Source organism: Coturnix japonica, chromosome 5, assembly GCF_001577835.2.
Source record: "Coturnix japonica isolate 7356 chromosome 5, Coturnix japonica 2.1, whole genome shotgun sequence".
Lineage (NCBI taxonomy): Eukaryota > Metazoa > Chordata > Aves > Galliformes > Phasianidae > Coturnix > Coturnix japonica.
This window is the reverse complement of record NC_029520.1, coordinates 19,966,695-19,988,050: the sequence shown is the minus strand read 5'-3', so window position 1 is coordinate 19,988,050 and position 21,356 is coordinate 19,966,695. Positions and strand designations below refer to the sequence as shown.

The 21,356-nt window shown below is 37.0% G+C and overlaps 1 long non-coding RNA gene across 1 annotated transcript; it reads right to left on the bottom strand.

Annotated features, from left to right (window-relative positions):
* Positions 1 to 4,319: 4,319 nt before the first annotated feature.
* On the bottom strand, positions 4,320 to 20,880 carry LOC107314851. Its single transcript, XR_004307553.1, has 3 exons — positions 20,839 to 20,880; positions 4,660 to 4,722; positions 4,320 to 4,426 (listed from the first exon to the last, which is right to left on the bottom strand). It is a non-coding gene; the product is annotated as an uncharacterized LOC107314851 (long non-coding RNA).
* Between the last annotated feature and the right edge of the window lie 476 nt (positions 20,881 to 21,356).

The window sequence follows — 21,356 nt, the reverse complement described above, 5'->3', positions numbered from 1 at the left end:
TAAACAGACAGTATTATGGCATTCAACCCTAGAAGCGATGAGCAGACGTTCTCTGAGCTGCAAAGACCACCTGAAGTTCTGGGATGCTATAGTTAATACCTCAAACTGACTTCCCAAAGTGGATGAGAATGAAAAAGATGTTTTAATTTGTCTGCAAAAAATTATTCATTTGGTGTTATCTTCCCCCCTAAGCTCTCATATCTAAGAAAAATGATAGGAATTTACAGTTCTTTAAGTATAAGAATTGGGTATAAACTTATAAATACAATAAGTTGCAATGGGAAATCATTATATCAAACCCAGACACACTTTTCAAAGAATATTAAGAAAATGTATTTGTAAGAGAAGTTTTGAACCTCATTTCTTTAATACTAACAATATAGAGCATCTCAAATGTACAGAAAGGCAGAAGAGTCTCACCAATACATAAGGACTACACTGTCATTAGTTTTCATTCGCAAAGATAATGAAGTAGGAAACACTATGTAATTGAGAATTTACAGTCCTAAGAAGGTAAATAGAAGTAACAGTTTAGCCCAACATTATTAAATTCTGCCATGCAAAGTCTCATCTGATGGACTTAATAGGCAACATACATCATTTGTAGAAGAAGTGTTAGAATGATTATCGTCTAAATCAGGAGCACACATAGTCAAGTAGGCCAATAGAAATTCATCTTTTGACTCAATGGCAATAATGTATGTAAAATTTGGGGAGATTGATGCCAAGACTCAAGGAATATAATATTCATCTTGAATTAACTATTTTTTGCAATAAGCATACTGTGATACAGTGCTGCCAGGAAAGATTTGTGGCTTGCCTAAGGTACCAGTTACCTTCCGTTTTCTACAATAAGAATGTCTAGTAACAGAATTGATAGCTGCAAATTTTACACATCACTAACAATGATAATGAATGTAATTTCCATCATGTCTTGAAACAAAATTGTAAATAGTATAAAATAAAACACAGAAATCAGTGAGTTCTGTGAAAGAAAACTTCATTTAGTATTTTTACATACTCAGTTTTTCTTCCAATGATGCTTCCCATCAAGACTGATTTTTTTTTTCCCCTGTCAAATTGCACTAGAAAAAAATGTTCTTAGAGGTTAACTCTCTTCAAATGAAAGGTAAGCCAGGGTAGTGTAATCTTAATCCAGCCCAGCATGAGCTAAAATTTTTTCTAAACCAATGCTTCAAAGCTAATCAAATTACACTCCTGGCATATAGTACTGTAAGTCTTCCAGATTTCCCTGGACCAGTCTTGTGTTGCAAAAATTCGTCATATACCAGGCACTGGTTGTGAGATTCTCCCATGTGATCCTCTCTCATACGCTCTAATCACAGTGACTGCAAATAATAGATTCCCAACACAACCAATGACTTCTCTCTTGCTCCAGGATGTGACATGCCAAACTCAATGGGTGAAACTGTATGAATGACTATGTACTGATGCCATAAATACTTCAGAATTATTCTTTTTTTTTAAAGAAAGCAAAAGTGAAAAGACAAATAAAAATGTGGGGTGTTCCTTGTTTTTTGTTTAGTTTTGACCATTTAAAAACTAATAATTCTGTGCCTAAGTAAAGGCAGTTGAAGCCAAAATATAGGTCAGATGTGCAAGATGACATGGAAGCAATCACCACTGAAGCAGAGAGAATGAGCTCTGATTACTTTGATTTCAGCATTTGAGAAACTGTGGGTATTTGAGACTTGTCTGTGGGACATACCCAAAAGAAAAGTTTAGCAAAGTCTAAATATACTCAATCAACGGGGCACAGGGAAACGTATCAGAAGTACCCACTGCTCTCAAGAAGAAATTTCCAAGAGCTAACATACATAAACACACAGCCATTTTGAAGGTTATTTTAGAAAGCAGGTGATTCTGGAAGCCAGTATTGTATGTTTTGTTTGATAGAAGTGAGAAATTCCCTATTTCACCTATGAATGTGGCAACAAAAATTCTCTGGTACACAGTGATTTTTTTCTTCAAAGCTGCACATACACGACTTGTTTGAATTTTAGCCAGAGTACTAACAGTATATGTAAGCTGGATGGTATATCCAGTAAAAAACTAGTTTGTGTACATGGTAGCATAATATAGTCCACTACACAGCTCACTGAACTACACTGACAATATTTGTACTTTTCAATATTTCTGGCCAACCCATTCCTGTGCCTCACCTCCCTATGAGTAAAGGATTTCTAACATCTAACCTAACTCTCCAGTCCTTTGGTTTACAGTCATTCCCCTTTGTCCTATCACTATCAGATTGTGTAATATGTCAGTCTCCCTCTTGTTTAAAAGATACCCTCAAGTACTGGAAGGCTGCAGTGAGGTCTCCCCAGAGCCTTCTCCAAACTAAACAAGCCCAGCTCCCACAGCCTTTCTTCATAAGAAAGGTCCTTCAGACTTCTCATTATCTTCATGGCCCTTCTCTGGACCCTCTGAAACAGCTCCACATGTTTTTTTGTGCTGGAGGCTGCAGTACTCCAAATGATGGCAGAGTGGAGAGGGACAGTCACCTCTCTCATCCTGCTAGCCATTCATATTCTGATGCAGCTCAGTTGGCTACCTGGTCTGCAACTGTGCACTGCTGGATAATGTCCAGCTTTTTGTTCACCAGGACTTAAGTCTTTCTCTGCAGAATTTCTATCAATGAGTTCTTCTCCCAGCCTGTACACATCTGGGATCATTCTGAACCAAATTCAACACTTTGCAGATGGCCTTGTTGAATGTCATTAGATTCACACAGAACAACTTTTCAAGCCTGCCTACATCCTTCTGAATGGCATGTCATCACACAGATTCACAGAATCATATGGATTGTAAGGAACCTCTAGGAATCATCAAACCCAACCCTCCTGCTAAAGCAGGTTCACTACAGTAGGTTATACAGAAAAGCATCCAGTTGGGTTTTGAATATCTCTGGAGAAGACAACTCCTCTACCTCTTTGGGCAGCCTGTTCCAGCTCTCCGTCACCCACACAGTAAAGGAGTACTCTTGCATGTTTCTATGGAACTTCTCGAATTGCAGTTTTTGCCCATTGTCCCTGTTCTACTTCTGCAAACCACTGAAAAGAGACTATTTCCATCCACTTGACTCCTGCACTTTAGATACTTATAAAACAGTGATAAGACCAGTATACAACTTCACACACCACTTCCACGTCACTTCAGTTGTCCTTGGAGGTTGCCCTTGAGACATATGAGCAGGTAACGCAGCATAGAGGGGAAGCTGCTATGTTATACTGGCTTCCATGTACTACTACTGGAAATAGTTTCATAAACCAATTTGACACAAGAAACAATGACTTACAATCTACACATTCAATCCAGGATCCAATTATAGTAAGATGAGGTTATTATAAAAGGAAAACCTATACCTGATTTTTATGGGATTAACTGTCCAATAGGCATAAACTGCAGGTGATGAAATTTATAACTTTTGTTTTTGAAAAAGATCTGATGAGTCAGAGACCCTAACCTTCAGTCTCAGCTAAATTTCCTTACAGTATAGATAATATAATTGGTTCAGAAAAAAATCTTAGATGCCTTTGTAGCCCTATTTGCTCTACTTAGAGGCCAAGAATCACAGAACTAAATGAAAAACAAAGTATATCTTTCTCAGTCACACAGGGTATACACATAGTGTATATTGAGACCAATCACTAGGACAATAAGGACTATATGGAGCCAAATGACATCCTTCTACCACACTAGAAAAGAATTAGTAGTTTGGAAAATATTTCACTTACTGTTGCTGTTACCTGATTTAACCTTTCTTAAACTTGAAAAACAAAATGCAGAAAACACCTCAATGAAGAGGTGTTACAAAAGCTTTATTGATTTTGACAACGTGATACTCTTGAGACTATGAAGAGTGAAAATGTGGCAGAACATTCAGCCTGAAAGGCCAGGGCATGTCTGAAGAAGTACAAGAGGAAATATCTGTAAATGACAACAAAAGATATCTGCAGAAAAATCATGAAGAATTAAAGTTGATGGAATGTGCCCCACTCTGGGAAATAAGGCCGGCAGAAACACTCATGAGCATAATTTCTGGAAGAATTTTAGTATTTTGGGCAGGGAGAGTATTTTCTTTCTACTGGTACAATCAAGTTCATTGTGCTGATACTGGTGGAAGATAAAATATTTTCCACACTTCTAAATTTTCTGGAGTCATTTATGATCACACATTCTGTAGTATTTCATAGCTACGTTGCACTATTATGAGATACAGGCAGTAATAATGAGCAGAAAGGGTACACATACTGCAACACTAAAAACCAAGATGAAGTCTGTTTTTACTCACCTTCAACACCTACTATTATTTTCTGTGTAGGTAGCTATAGATCACAGCCAGCTGAGGAAATGAAGTAACATCACAAGGGAGCTAGCGACACCAGCCTCACTTTTCTCTTTCCTATAATAATCAGCAAACCAGAATTAGCATACCTATATGTAATTCAGCATGCACAATCAAACTGGGCTACATGGAGGAAAACAGACTGTGGATTCTGCTGCATCATATTTGCAGTAATAAACTAATAAATAATGCTAATAAACATCTTTCACCAAATTGAGAAGTATTACTCAAACCATCAATACAGAAAAATAAGAGGAAAAAGAAAAAACCCTTTTCCCCACTCCTCTCACCTTTTCTGGAAATTGTCTTCTTTCCTGCAGCCACGTGAATAGCACAGATGTCATACTGAACCACTGGGGACAAAAGAACAAAATATAAGTGGGATTAAAAGCAGCAGCCTAGCCCATGGTCACAGTAGAAGCAATCATCTGGCTGTCTTAGGTATGGAGGTTTTTATCCTTCCTGTTTCTCCTTATTTTTTGAGATGACAAGACAATGGACTGTGCAGCTGTATCAGCATCATAGCAAGACCAGATTCATCCTCATAGAAAAAAAGGTCATGGAGCACGTTCAGAGAAAGGCAAATGAAGTTGGTGAGGTGTCTGGAACACAAGTCCCAAGAGGAGAAGCAGAGGGAACTGGGATTATTCAGTCTGGAGAAGAAGAGGCTCAGGGGAAACCTTATCACTCTCTACAACTCCCTGAAGGGAGGCTGTGGTGAGAGCTGGCCTCTTCTCCCATGTAACTAACTATAGGACTAGAGGGAATATCCTCAAGTTGCTGCAGGGGAGAAGCATAAGAGAACTGGAAAAAACTCTACTGATTCTACTACTATACTCATCTTGATCCATTCCAACACATTTCCAGAGCTGCTATCGCTACTGGCTTACGATTTCTATACTATATTTCCTATAAATACAGGAATATATAGGTATACATAAAGAACCACAGGAACTGGCATTGGCAAGAAAGATGTTATTGGGAAAAAAATTTTGTTGACCCCCAAATTTGTAACAGTTATTGCAGGTTCTGATGACATAAAGCCTAAAAACCAAATGAATAAACTGACCATTATGTTTCTGCAAATTATGACTTTATTGAGGAAAAGAACCTCAGATCTAAATGTCACTATGTGAATTTGTACTGTCACAATGCTTCTTTATCTGACTGTTCTAGACCAGCTCACTTGAACGGGAAGTGAAATTATTCTTGCCTCCAGCAAGCAGGATCATGTGCTAGGCTATGATGCTTCTAAGTATAACTGATCTCCACTGATGTGCACCAGCTGGGATTTGGGGCTAGTTCCAACTGAGGACTTGGATACCCGAGGCAAGCCTTGAACAGAAGTGAGAATACTAAATCCAAAGCTACAATCCCAGACACCCACAGACAGCTGCTGTCCATGCTTGAAGGCATCTAAACTAACTAGCTATCTCCTTGTTTAACCTTGAAGTTTCCTAAGTAGTTAGAATTCTGCTTCAACGTGTGTCCTGGAGTGCACCAGCAAGAGCAACACAGTGTTTAGTCAAGCATATATTATCTCCCAATCCTTAAGCCTTACTGCAATAGCAGTTGCAGAGCACATCAACAGACTAGAGCTCTTCCTCTCAAAAAGAAAAAAAAGTATCTGTATCACACAAGGACACCACACTGCCCTTCCATATAATAGCCACGTGGTTGAAGCACTTGCCCAGGTAGGGCAAGTAATATTGACATATTGATTTGTTTCTCAGAAGAGAGTGTTTGCCAGCTGCCATGCTGGGCAGGATCCCCTTTTCTGACTCCTGTAGCTGTGATACAACTCAAGGTTCATGTAATCAAATAGAAAAAGAGTAAACAATCGAGTGCAATTTATATCCTGATGAACAGCAAGTTTCCTGGTGTGTTTTTCAAGCTATGATATTGATAACAAATTTCTTTGGATCAAAACACTATCCAATACTTACTAACATAAAGGAGAGATGAGAAGTGCTATGTAACCATAAATATGCTTTAATTATTGTTGCAACATAATTGGATTTCAAACGTAATGAGGTTAAAACCCTGACTGGTAACCATGAGAAATCTTTCTCTGGACCTTGATAATAAAATTATTCAGAAAGAACAAGAAAAGAGATTTGCATTAAAAACAGAAGGTAACAAATACTGGGCACCCAGGCTGAGAAAAGGAGAAATGGCACAAAAAGCTCTGCCCAAAATAAACCAAACCAGATCTAAGAAAGTTTCATGGACTAGATGTAACCAAGTTGTCAGCAATAGCAAGTTATGCCTTCACCTCCCCCAGTGATGCATTCAATTACTGAGACATGGATTTCATGCAAAATGAACATCACAATAATTATAGTACAAATACTTTAAACTCTGAGGGCTATGTTATGTTCTGGCTGCCACCACTTGTCCTGGAAGAAACAGACAATTTCACTTGTCAACGTTTGCTGAACATGAGGCTTCTTTATATTTTCAAAATGAAAGTCAGCCAGACTCACAATGTGTTACAAATCTTGGAAGGGCTTTACTTAAGACTTTTATCCCAGCTCCATAGGTGCATCAGACAACTCTGCACAAATGCCATGCTATTAGACAAGCAGAGCTTTGGTGGCAGCTGTATCTACGCCGTTTGTCAGGGATAGATAAAGGCTTAACAAGTTGGGCACAGACCACAAACAGAAGGAGGTTTCCAAAGTAAAGTGGAACAGTAGTGTTTGACAAGGACTTAAGGAGAATCAGACTGCGGTGAGACATACCGTTTGGAATGCAGTTGAACTGTGTTTAGATGCTAACAGCTTCTTCATCTACTCAAAAAAGCTTTCTCGACAGGGCCTCCTACTGTTCCTCTGGATCTATTGACAGTTCATACTTGTTGCCTACAGTTTACATTGTTAAAGTAATTTGGACTAAAAGCAGCAAAAAATCTGCCATAAAACACACTTACATTACACAGATCTTGATCATTTGATGGACTGATTTAACTTCTAATTATTAGCTGCAGTTTTGTCAGCAGATAACTCATTCTGTGTGCTGTATAATGAAGAGATGGGGATGGCAAGAAGTATTCTGATCTCCTGGAAGGAAAAGCTATCAGAGAAACAGGTCTCACAGCATATAACAGGACAGCCTTAACTGTGGGAGCAGCAAGGTATTTTGAATGATAATGAGATGAAGACTACAGCTAAGCTTTGGAAGTCTGCTGCGGAACAAGCTTGGAAGGATGCGTGGACTGTGGTGAAGCAACTGGAAAAGTCTGGAAACTTTCCAAAGTCTGGAAACTAAAAGGAATTTAGTTATCAGAAGGTGCACAAATAATAGTCTAGTGGAACTAGGCTACTTGATAGAGATCCGTTGACATTCAGTCTGCAGTCTAACGTCCAGACTGGAAGTGCTATCATAACATTTAAGGAGTGAGAAGAAAAATAGGGTCACTTCTGGAGGGATCACAGCAAGCAAGTGCAAATAAATCTCTCCTTTTTATCTCTCCTTTTTTTCTTCAAGCAGTACAGAAAAAAATTGATCCTTTAAGATAATCTGAAGCTCAGGAAATTAACATCATATGGTTGCCACCTTACATTCAACTCCTCTTATTTTCTCCTGCATTCTACTGATGTTTTATTCTATTATTCTTTATACTGTCCTAACTAACAAGCTCTTAAAAAAAAAAAAAAATATTGTGTATGTCACTTTCCCAATACTTTCCTCCTTTATTTATTTTCCATTTACATTTCCACCCCTCTACTTTTCTTTCTTCCAAGTATTTGACACAGGAAAATTAAAGTAATTTAAACAACATTTGGGGTTTAACAAAGGTAAGAAAGGAGAATTAGGATTAACAAACAGATTAAGACAAATTTTCAGTTGAACATCAAGAAAAATAGTGAAATTTACTCGATTGTGAAATATTTCCCTACTGAAAGGGAAAGAATCTTCACTTTGAATCATTCTTACAGTACTCTAGGGAACAAAGGCCAAGTTTACAATAGCCTTGGTCTTCTCCGCTCACAGTCAATCAGATTCTTCCTCACTTTGACATTGTTACATTCAGTTCTTACATGTTCTGGAAGCACAAAATTTACCACAGAAATAAAACTTACAGTACCTTTAGCTGAACTTGAGTTTATTCGAGTTTTGGAGGTTTAGATCTGTTTCGAATTAGTTCGATAAAAGGTGCCACTCTGCTAATTTTCATCACTACTAGTATTCTTACTCCCCATGACAAAAGAAATATAGCCAGTTGTTTCATTTACAATCCTCCACAACATTTTGCTAGAGAGTTCTACTGAAAATAATTTCACCATTTTAATATGTTCTGTAGTCTATGAAATCCAGTAATATTCAGAAAGAATCATCACTATTATTTCACTCAGAGGCTGAACATGGCCTCTGTGAGCAAAGTGTTCTTAATGCTTAATGGAGATGACTAATCTATTGGTTTCTCTGCTGTCATAATAGCTAAGATCAAAATCAACAAACATTAAAGAATAACAGCATTAGCAACAGCATTAACAACAGCAACAAGTCTCAAGTTAACATTTAAGGGAGAATATGTTTCTGAAATCAAGTGACTGACAGTTGTGGGTTTTTTTTAAGTAAAGATCTGTTGTAGATTAAAAGATGCTGCAGTTCTTTCTGCTGTAGATAAAAAAATGCTGCAGTTCTTATGTACTCTTTAAGATCCTCAAACTGCAAAGTAATTTGTAAAAGCAGATCATTTATTCACTAAAGCCTATCAAGAGGAGACATCAAACATAACTATACAACAATTTACTTAAGAATAAACCATGACAAATCCTTGCAAATTTCTGATCTTCATGGTAATTTCTCAAGGTCTGTGTGTGCTTAAGTACAGTGGAGCTGTAGAAGACAGTCAGTAGACAGTACACTTTAATCTACTGAAGAAGTCATTGAATTTACCTCTCAAAATCTGCTAGCAAGACTTTACTTGTTGCAGTAACAGGTAATGATGCCCATTGACATAATACTAAGTAAAAAAAGAACAAAAAAAAAAGAGCTAATTCTTTCTATCATATCTTTAACTTGGTTTAAAAAAAACAATTGCCTAATAGTTTGTCATGCACCACTCTGCAATGTGTTTACACCCAAAATGTTATGTTTTAAAGGAGCAGGACTGAAAGTCTCCATTCCACTGAATGCACATTCAGAACCTGACTTCAGCTACTTAATTACATCAAGAACACAATATCCATGCTATGAACCCTAGCATCTGACATTTCAATTCAGATGAGAAGTTTTGAGAGCACGCATCAATATCTAAAATGATGTAATTTGATTCTGAAGTTTATTTGAGAAACTGCTACATAACCATTTAAAAACAGTGAGGAAATTAATGTCTGTGCAAGTTTATAGTACATTCCTCCTCTGAGTGTTCTTAGCTCTTCAGGAAAAAAAAAAATTTACAAGGAATGCTCAACTACCTACTAAATCTGAAAAAGAGCACTTCAGATTCTGCCTGCTTTACACAAATCCCTATAAAGGCAGAATAAGGAACTGCTGCTCTGGATGATTCTTTCACTGCTGACACAAAGGCACTTCAGGTTTCTCAGCCAACATTCTGAATGGTCATTGAGATGAAGAAAAGCTGTCAAAAGACAATTTGCTTTCTAACAGTCAAGAGCTGAAATAAGGTCACCAACTTAAACAGAACATTTCTTGTTACATCCAAGAAACAGAATTGCTCCTTCAACCTCAGTCTCTGATGCCCAGCCCTACATATTCTTGCAATTTTTTTATTTTTTACTCTTTTTTTATACCTATTTTGGATGTAAAATACTGGAGAAGACAATTTCAGACATTAAAACAGTTACATTGCATATAATTTCCTACAATGCAATAGTAAAAAACCAAGTTCCTATACAGTTTCATACAAAAAGTTTCTGGTAACACAATGATGCCATTATAACCTTTACACTAAAACTTTTAGTGTCCACTTCAACATTTCACAATTATCTCAGACCTGCCTGAATATTGTTAGATTCTTAATTGAAGTATTAGAATAACTTCCAAATACACTTAAAGAGAAAAATCCAACTCAAATACATCTTACTTGGTAAAATAAACCTTTTTGAAGTGTAATAAATCCATGAGTTCATAGAAGATACCTGGAGTTTTAAATTATGTAAAACAGGCTGGTAATTGCTCATGTGAGAACTGATGGAAGTGTCACATTTTTTAAGATGCTTGATAGCATGGCAATTATTGTTTCAAGTGCTGAAGTTGTATGAATATACTGAGTATTAGGTTTTACAGATTCTGTTACCTGATGCATTTTACATTCAGTATACAACTCATAAAGAAGGACTACTAAAACTCTCAGAATAAGATATGAGATCAGTGACGTGATCAGTATCAATAGAAGAAAAAAAGTGTTTAAATCTTAACTTCCTCCCTAAAAAACATAGCCAAAGGGGAAATAATGAATTTTAAAAGGAATTATTTTTTTCTAAATCATCTTTGTGCTTTGACATATCCCTTTTAACACTACTAAAGATCAGCTACCTCCAAGACAGCTGGTGCTGACACTGCTGCTCCAAACAGTAGGACAGTTTTGCTACAAGATGCAGTAGGTTCCACTGAGATTACAAACACACAGCATGTATCAAGTGATTTTTCAAAGTGTTGCAACATTTAAGCAAACGAGAAGTTTTGGCCATTTAAATCTTAACATGAAAAGGACATTGTACAATATTCTAAATTTCTTTTCCAACATTATCTTTGAATAACATGTTAAGACTACATAGATTAGAAATTCAGTGGATTTTTTTCACTCCACACCAAGTATTTCATCAGTCAATAGTTGGTGTACAGCCAATGTTGTATATGCACACTTTTTAGTTTAAACAGAACTTCTTTTTTCCCAAAAGTCAGAACTTGGTAGGGAAAAAAACAAACAACAACAACAAAAAAGGCAACTAGCAAACTGTCTCTCACATTTTAAAACTGAAGGGTATGCTTCCAGCACTTCTGTGTTAGTCTCTCCCTGTGGTAGGATCTAAACTGGATTTGAGAGAATTTTACATGAGAAGCACAGCCAGCATTAGAAAAAAAAAAAAAGCTTAAATATTTTAATCCTTTCTTGTCTTCTTAATATGTGAAGTTCAGTGCAGCAACAATATCCAACAGGATTTTCTTAATAGGAATATATAAAAAACAGTGAGTGTATCCAAGATGCTGAAACAATATAAACCATGAGACCTAATTGTTCTTTGAATTTCTTAATTAGGAATTAGGCTGGAATATACTCCTTTTGGCCTTTCAGGTTTTTATGCCCAAATTCCTATCCACGGAAACCAGATGCTGACAGAGTCCTGATTACTATGAAGATTCTGATCATCTTCAAACTCATCTGAGGCTTCTGTTCATGCAAGCTCTGCCATTGGCCTGGGAGCTGCATTTAAGCTCTGGAGTTAGTCTTGGCCCTTGCCTAAGTGACCTTGCAGGTGTTCTGTACCTGGTGCCTTAGATTTCTGCCTTGACACTACAGATTGGAGATCAGTAGACTATTAGTTGACCATAGATTATACTCTTCTTGTGCATGGAAAGCCTGTGCTCTGCCTCCCTGTGACTGTGAGTGTCTGACTTGCTTTTCCTTCTGGAGCAGACTGTTCTTACTGCTCCCTGGCGAGCTGAATCTCACACCAAAACAGACTTAAGCTGTAGCTTTTATAGGAAGAAATTTTTTTTCTCCTTGTGATGCCTGATCTCCTTGCTGCAAAGAGGTCAGTTTCATGCTAATATCTGGTTCTAAACTGTAACATTGCACAAAGACAAAATACAGGCATTTAAGCCTTAGTTATACTCTAGAGAAGGAAGGAGCTGCATGGCATAGAACACAACAATTCAGTAGCATTTTCAGTCCAAAATGAACAGGAAAAAGAAGCTATTCTAAACCTTTGCCTGGAAGGCAAGAAACATTAATAGCATCTGGGAGCAAGGAGAATTCAACATGTCTGGAAGTCCTGCATGTTCTGCTTTATTGTTCCATATAAAGAAAATACGTGTCATTTATCTGTGTGATGATGCACCTTAACATACTTATCTTGATGTAACAAAAAGCAATTTTCTTGTAAACAACCATGCCACCACTAATATGATATGTAAAGATTTAACTTACCATTCACCTGATACAAGTTACAACCACTACCCTAGAGTTAAAAGGCTCAAATTTTATTCATTATTCTGAACAATACAACTGCTTTCAAATTACCGAAGCCAGCTGTTTCAGTGGATAATTTATTTTACTAATAATTTAATTTACTTAAACCTGCTCACTAGAATATATCCTTTCAATATTCCGTAAGTATTCTGCATCCTATATTCCTTAGTACTCCACTGATACTGCAATTGTTTTGAAGTTTTCCATCAATGGATAATTCAAGAGTAGACAGCATTGCATACTCCATATGAGTAACACATACTGGTGGTCAAGATTATTTCATTGAAAGTTAAGGCAAGAACCTATGGTTAAACCCATTCTTTATCAAGTAGGTTTATCTCTTCAACTCTGAATATTCAAACTTAACATTTACAATTTCTATGGAGTTAATTGTATTGACAATTGAAAATTCTGCAAGAATTAAAAAAAAAAAAATTCCTCACAAGATGCACTGCATTTATCATCCACATACATATTAAGTATACTCATTAATCAATTCTTTTTGATTATGGAGATATGTCCTTGAATTTACTGGAACTGTGTCCAGAAACATGTGAACATATAAAAATGAGCTCTGGAGTTATTGAGTCTTACATTCTAAAATTTGTATCTGATATTTCCTAGTATTGGAATCAATATAGTAGAGTGAAAAATGAGATCTTAGAGAAATGCCATCAACCTTTAATTTGTGAGAATGGAATATACCCTCAGAAAAAAAAAAAATTCAATTTCCAAAATGAAAACATACAGTGAACAAAGAAGCAGTGGAATTGTAGGATGCTTCATTAATTAAGGAAGAACTGGCTCATTAGCTAAGTCTCACTTTTTCTTGGTTTCTATGATAAAATTTGCACCTCATAATGATGAAATCCTGGAGACAGTATCTCTTTCAGTAATCATTGGAGGCCAACACTCAAATTGGAGGGAGACACTGCATCCTCTTTTGGAGTTTATAGGTTTTTGTCTATTTTCTGACTATCCTTGCATCTTCAATGATTCCTGTCAGCAAGGTTTCCAACTGTGAATAGCTGTTAAAGCAGGCTATTCTGTGACTGTCTCTTTGAACACTGGGTAGGGAAGACCAATACCTTTCCCCAGCTTGTTCTTTCCTTTACAAAGTCTGTCTTCTCTCTGCTGCTCTCAGCCCTCAGATTTTGAGATCTGAAAAGTCTTTGTAAGAGGACCACAAGTGTTTCACCAATACATACTGAACTACCTGCTGAGCTAAGAACAATATAGTTGACATTTTCCTATGTTTCACTAAAAGCTGTTACTGAAGCCCACCATGCACCATAGAAAAGCCAGTAAAAACACGACAAAAACTATAATTAAACAGAATCCTTTTGAGAGGACAGCTAAACAGAAAATGCCACAGAAAACCTGCATGAGGCTAAATTACTTAATACCAGAAGCTGCTCCTATGAAATCACATTGTCTAACTCCTGGGCAATATGCAGGACATTTTTACGTAGGTCACTCCAAAAGTGACACCACCTATTTACTTCCACAGAAATGAAAACAAAGAGCACAAGAATGTAATTTGATAGAGCAAATTTTCAACTACAATGTGTATTTTTCAACACAGTCACCACCAATTGCTATGCATTTTCACCAATGATGGAAAGCTTCCCGTGTGGGGAAGTATAGTTTGCTTCATATACCCTTTTATGTCAGATGCCATTTTGTCAGGTTTTAAAAACAAGCAAATAAAAATTAAACAAATATAGAACTTCAACTAATCTGCCATATGTCACACTGCAACAAAATGCAATGGAGCATTGTTGAGAAAACTTAACCTCTACTGCCACACCACCAGCATCTGCTTCTGACATTGTAGGCCAACATAATAGAGTAGAGGGCATAACTTTCAAAGCAGCCCTCATAAACTGTAGAATATTCACCCAAGTCACCAAAGAGATGCCTTTCAATAGCAATTCTAATGTTTTCAAGAATAACTTATTAAACTAAAGAACAAAGCTGATAAGTGAAATTCTTTAAAGAGACATAAAAACAAACCCTTTGTACTCCCACCTTCTATGTACCCCTTTCAGAACTTGCCTACCTATTCAGTAGCAAAAGTTTCTCTTTTTGTTCCTATTCTATGAGAACACATTTAATCTAATCAAACTGTTCAAAGGCTATCTGAAATTGTGATGCTTTGAAATTAAAGACTAAAAAGTATTCCCAATGTAACATACAAGTCAGGTAGGACAATGGAAGTTCAGATCTCAGGGTTTAGCTGATAAATATTTACTTGGAAGAGCTTTGGGAATACCTGAAGCTGACAGACAGTGAAAACAAACTGATGCTATAAAATTAACAAGGTTGTGTGCAAACTTTTTCCTCCCACAGTTGAAGATGTAGGCAGTACAGAAATGTGGAAAAGAACAATTGAGAAGAATGTATCTTCCAGACACAAAGCCTCTTCATGCACCAGAGGTGTTGCTGAAAGAGTTGATTATTCTGTTCATGCTTATTTCCATCCTATCTACAAATACTTATACAAGTTTCTGAACCTCTGCTGTTTTCTTACAAGGTCAGTAAGGATTATTTCCCATAGAATCACAAAAAATTGAGGTTGGAAGGGACCTACAGAGATTTAGTCCCATCCTCCTGCTCAAGAAAAGTCAGATGAACCAAATTACCCAAGACGGCATCTAGTTCAGCTCTGAACATCTCCAAGGATGGAGACTCAACAACAATTTCAACATCCAACTAATTTAAAAAAAAAAAAAGTTTTTACTCTTCCTGTCTTTCAGTTAATTCTCATTAACTCTTGTCTGGTCACTACTAAAAGAAAAAAAAATCTAGGCCCATCCTTTTTATACCCTCCCATCAGGGGTTTATACAAGTTGATAGTATGCTCACTGAGCACTTTTCCAGCCTGAACAATACTAGAGCAATTAAATATTTAAGTACATAGGATGCTGACAGGAGAGGGACAGTAGTATAAACTTGGACAATAATTCTAGATAATTTACCAGAAGAAAAACCTACAGCAACTGCATGAAACTGTATTGAGTGCAAGCTGTAAAATCCTTCTAAGAGGTCAAACATGGCTGCTTGCTTCCTAACACTTAACTTTCCCCTTGCACTCTTTGGCATCCTAGAATAAAACCAAAGTGTCAAACCAGACTATCAGACAAAATGAGACTATAACATGTCACAGCTTAATATGCTGTATACTTGATGTCCAAAGCAGACATAAGACTAATACCCCATTTACTAAAGTAGTTCAGTTACATGTCTGATTTCTTTCAGCAGTTCCTCCTTCCCCCTTTACCATGTCCCTTTATGCTGTACATGCAGTAAATGTAGTAAGTAGGAATGCCCAAGATTTTTTTTTTCCTAGCTTAATAAAACTGAACATTAACAATGTTCTGTGCTAGTCCATGCCAGCCAGTTCAAATTCCTTCTACAAGCCTGGAGGATGCAAAATGTTTTGGTAAAAAAAAAAAAAAAAAGCCACACACACACCTCACACCTACAGTATCATAAACAGAGGGGTAGGAGGTGTCTTAAGGAACTCAGGTATTCCATAAAGTGCAAAACACACCCTTTTGATAATTGACAAGTATTACAACTTCCCTGATTAAACTTAAAAAACAAACCCTCATCAATAGTATGCTGGCTAAAAACAAGATGTTAACTGTACTAGTCTTAGAAAATCAGTTTCTTCAGTATGATATTCTGGCTCAAACTATGCCAAGTACTATGCCATTTTGTTGAACTATAAAGCACTGCTGCCATCTGCAGGGCTTTATCCTAGGCATCTTTTTGATCTGCATAAGCTTGTGGAAAATATTCTCTGGAAACTTCCCCATCCAGCATCACAGCAGGGCTGGTATGCTGTACATCACCACAAATGCTCTTCTATTTGCACCACCCTCACTTGGACCAAAAAAGGCTAAACAAGCTGAAATAAACTATTCAAAAGTGAATTGTTTCACAACTGCCCTTCTTGTTAGCTTATTTCTAGGACTACAAAACTAACTATTACCCCATTCTAATTTTTAAAACTTGATAAAATTTATTTTAAGCTCTGTTCCATTAAGAGAGTTCTGATTGCTTTTTAACAAAAAAAAATATCCTGCCCTCAGTTCTGGGCAGTCCCAGAAAGACAGGTTAGTATTACTGCAGATAGAGATTAAGTGACCCAAACCCAGTCTGCCAGTGGTGGAATATAGAACTATATGCACCAAACAAGAGATGTCAGCTGGAAAAAGTTAAGAAAGTGATAACGTGAAGGCAGAGGAAAAGAACAGAAATGGATAAAACTAGAATGACAGATGAGCTGAGCAACAGGGGAGTAAATGAGGTTATTTAGTACTATTATTGGTACATATAGAATATTTATGAGTTAGATGTAAATCCTTAGGATACAAGACAAAGTACTGTTCTTCAACCAAACATACAGGTCATTAGGACTAATCTATAAGTAAAAACTCAGGAATATAATTGTAGTTCTGTGAGCTAGACACACTAGATCAAGTGTCATAAAGTTCTTCAGACATTGCAACAACCAGGATCTGAACATTCTGTTGTCAGAGATAATCCAGGAATTTCTTACTTAAAAATATTGAATTCAGTATCAGGATGAATACACATTTCTGATGTCATTCCTCTACATCTTGATTTTAAGAAGAAAGTAAAATGGCTAGGGCAAGCAGACTCTTACATATGCAACACAGTAAGAATTTCTTGCCTTTCTTTCATGTAGAAGTCCTTGTCGCTGAAGTCCTGCTTCTCCTCGCCTGAACAATAACACTGAAGATGCAGATGAATGACTGACTTCAGAGTTTTGACCTCTCTTTTGTATCTAACAGATTTTCTTAGATAATTCAGCTTCAGGTTGCTTTCTCTTTTTTTTAAGAACAGGATTCTCACCATACACGCAGCATTAGATCACTTTAACAAAGAGTATAATTGCTTATTTAGGGTAGGCAGAAATAATGTCTCTCTACATGAACTGAAAGTAAAGTTAGAAAGCCATTATCACCTTCCAATTTCATTTATTTGGTAATTGCTTCACAATTTGGTTTTGCTTCTCAAAAAGCCTAAAGGCCTAATTTCATAAACAGCTTTAACAGCAGCTGGTGGCTGACAAACCTTTGTAGCTCTACAGTATATTCCCAAACACATATCAAAAGCTTTCTTTCTCTGTGTGTAGCCATAAGGAACAGCAGCAAATCCAAGCAAGATCTCATAGATTAAGCTTTAGGAAAAATATGATCTTACAAAGTTTGCATCATCTGTTGAGCTGACCATGGCCATTCCACAGCTATGCCTGCACCATTAGTGCATCTATGCTGCAAATTCCAAAGACCTGTGCAAGCTCCTCATGGACCCTGCAGTGATTTCACTGAATCCACAGCATAGTTAATCTGCAACTCACTGTACGTAACTAATAACTGCACCACTAGTCCAAGAATGCTCAGATTGTTCCCATATCTATGTTCCTTCCCCCAGAACCCCGATTTTTCCATGCTATCTTTGCTGCATTCCATGCTCTCTGCCCGATTCTACACATTCAGTGCTCTCCAAGAAGTTTAAGAGTTTAATGTTATGGGGAAAACATCTCACTTTTACTCTGTGCAGTTTACTTAAGGCTTTCATTATAATCCTTAAAAACTGTAAAACGATTAAAACATCATCCATTTTCCAAGCCAACAGTCTAGAAATCTTCAAAATGTTGAGTTGTTTGTTTGGATAAAAACACTTGTTCTGTTTGGCAGTAAGTCTTAATAAAAGAATCAGCAGAAGCACAGTGCAAGTCAGGTCAGAGTCCAAATATCTGGAGAACCTGAGATCTGTATTTCAGGATATATATTTTTACTATGCATATTTACCATATTTTTACTATTCATATATAGCCTGTGCTAGCTATCAACAGAAAAATAAATTTCTGTGAACCCTGGAACTGGGAAAACCACAAACTGCTGCCAACTTATTTCAAACTAGCTTGAAGATATTGGGCAGACTCCCCAACTTTTCAATTGCTTAAATAATATCACATGCTGTATCAAAGTAGCATTATTTACAACATTGTTTTCAAATGTAAATGACAGTGTCTGCAGCTAAAAATTGGTTTTGGTCACTTTCCCATCAGCTAGAACAAGTATCTCATCAGTAAAATCCATTTATGCAAGCTACAGGCATGAATTAATGAGCTGAAATAGTTTCCAGTACATAGATATTAATATTCCAGTATAGCACCTGGTACAACTTACTCTTTATCAGCAGAATTCAGGTTAATTTTCTCAGCCATATGCACTGCAAAATCCAAAATAAACATATAAACAGCTCTTTATTAACTTGAACACTACTACTTGAGTTTTCCAACAGAATGAGCTTAAGAACTTCCACTCATGGCCCCACTCTACTCCAACATATAACTGAACCTGCTGTACATGTAGGATGCCATTTTTCCCCCTCTACATGCCACTGTTATAATACACAAGCTGCAGCAAGTTATTAATATGGAAATTCATTCTGTATTACTTTTTTGAGTTGTGATCACAGTATCTTAGCAACTGTTATGCCTGCTATTCTCTCTGCAGAAGATTTGCTGACTCACCAAGTACCCTATACAGCAGCTTCACTTGGTTTATTAGCATTATGTATTTCAGTTCTGCATCTGTGCATGCCTGATGTCACACCTATGTGCAGCCTTTACTTCTCCTTCCATGCAGCACTGAACGTCACAACAGGGGCCAATTCCAGAGGGTTAAATAAAGATTGCTTTGCCTTTGCTGTACATATGATGCAGGAAATAGAATTAAGAGGTGTTAAATGAATCAGAGTAATCTGTAAAGATAACCACCCACAAGGAACTTTTTTGCTTCTATTTCAATGCCAACAGTTGGTGGTCTATTCTTCTGTTCCATGAGCATGTACAATTCCTATGAATCCTTTACAAATCACAGCAAGCATCAGTAACTGCACAAACTGCTGTCAAAGAAAGATCAACTAGCAGCAAAACACGATAAGATAACTTAGGTGTATTTTGGTTAAAAGGATAGTTTAAACTGTGGAAAAATATCTTCCTAAAATTTGCAAGACACTTACTAACTGGGGTCTTTTTTTGTTTGTTTTAGTATTGCATCAGTCACTCAAAGACAAAGTGCAATTATGGCAGATTGATTGCTGTTCTCTATGCAAAAGCACAAAGAGAGGGAAAGTTATACAACATAAATAGAAAGAGGAAAGTAGCATATGTACCTTGTTACTTCCACTCTCCGGTTAAGTTTCTCCTTACACCTTTCATTGTTTGCCTCTACTACTAGAAGCTCTGCATTGTATATTTTAAGCTAAGCTCAGCAGTTCCATCTGTATGCCAGTACTATGACAGAGAAGGAAATACCTGAGATACTGCTGCATGAATGATAAGGATTACTGCTCTTCAGAACTGTGGAGTGAAATAATCTCAGAGGCTGGGTTTGTGGACTAAGACGAAAGGAAAAATGATTATTTTGGATAACACCACTTCAAGTTTTGCCCAAGTTAAGTTTGAGAAAGTTGCTCTTCTTCCTAGAAGATGTTACTACACCCTTTCAGTATGAATAATTCTGTCATTGAAAAAGGAAGAGGTAGATCTCATCAGTAAAAAACTAGCACATACCCAATCGTACAGGAGAAGAATACATATCTCCTGTGCATACAGAATATGTTACAAAGAGAAACCACTCTTACAGTCAAGAAATAATAAGCCAACTCAAAGAAGTGCAACTGTGTAATTGCACGGAGACAGTATAACCTTCTGTCTTGTAGATATGTGAGATTTGCAAATGGTTCTTTCATCAAAAGGGCACAAACCCCTCAAATGACAATAGTAGCAAACAGGTCAATTGAGAATATCAGAGAAAGAACTGATTTTGATCAGAGATTAGAAACAGCATTTGGCTGATTTAATACAGCGCCAATAATACTCTGCTGCTTTGGCTGATGAAATTTCAAGTCATATCACCTACAGCCTATTGCCCAGAACTATATTCAGTTTCTGAACACCTCTAAAAGAGACTCCATAACCTCTTGGAAAACTTATACCAGGGCTTTGTCATCCTCACAGTAACTGAGTTAGGACTGCAAGTTCTTGATAACATCTCCTACCTGAACTAAACACATAGGGTTCTTTATTGCAGAGAAACAGATTAAACTAGCAATACTAACCAACAGTAAAGAATTCAGCTACTTTGGAAGCATATTTTTTCCTCTTGTATGGTAAAAGAAGGCAATGACAGTGGCTTCAAAGGGGATACAGGAAGAATGGACAAAAAAAACCAGGTAATAAAGAAAATTGACTCACCCCCTCTAACAACCAGCAATAGCTCAAAACAAGTACAATCTTGATCCAGAGAAACAATACTCACTCAGCTGCTAGCCCTTAAATAAGGGTGAGGGGTGGATCCAGGTTCCACCCTTTCCAGTCATTTGGGATCATTGCTTACACCTGAGCTCCCTGGGTTAGCCAGACCTGCTCACCTGGTGCTCAACTATTGGTTCAGGCTGTAAGCTGGCAATTCCACTGCACCTGCATAATCTGCCACAACTTCAGTGAAAAACCTTCTGTGATGTTCTGTGTGTCCCAGCTATAATCACCAAGAATAAATGTATTTAATATATATATCTTACCTCTTGAGATATCTTCCATCAAAGAATCCTGCCAAAAGCCACACATTCTGTGATTGCTGACTGTATTAGCAAGAGCAACTGAAGCAGCAGGAGCAGCAAGAAGTTTGATGGGGCTGAGCAGAACTGGTCTGAGGAGAAACATGAGTGGCACAACTCCTTCAGGACAAGTGGAGCGTGATTGCTACACTGCTC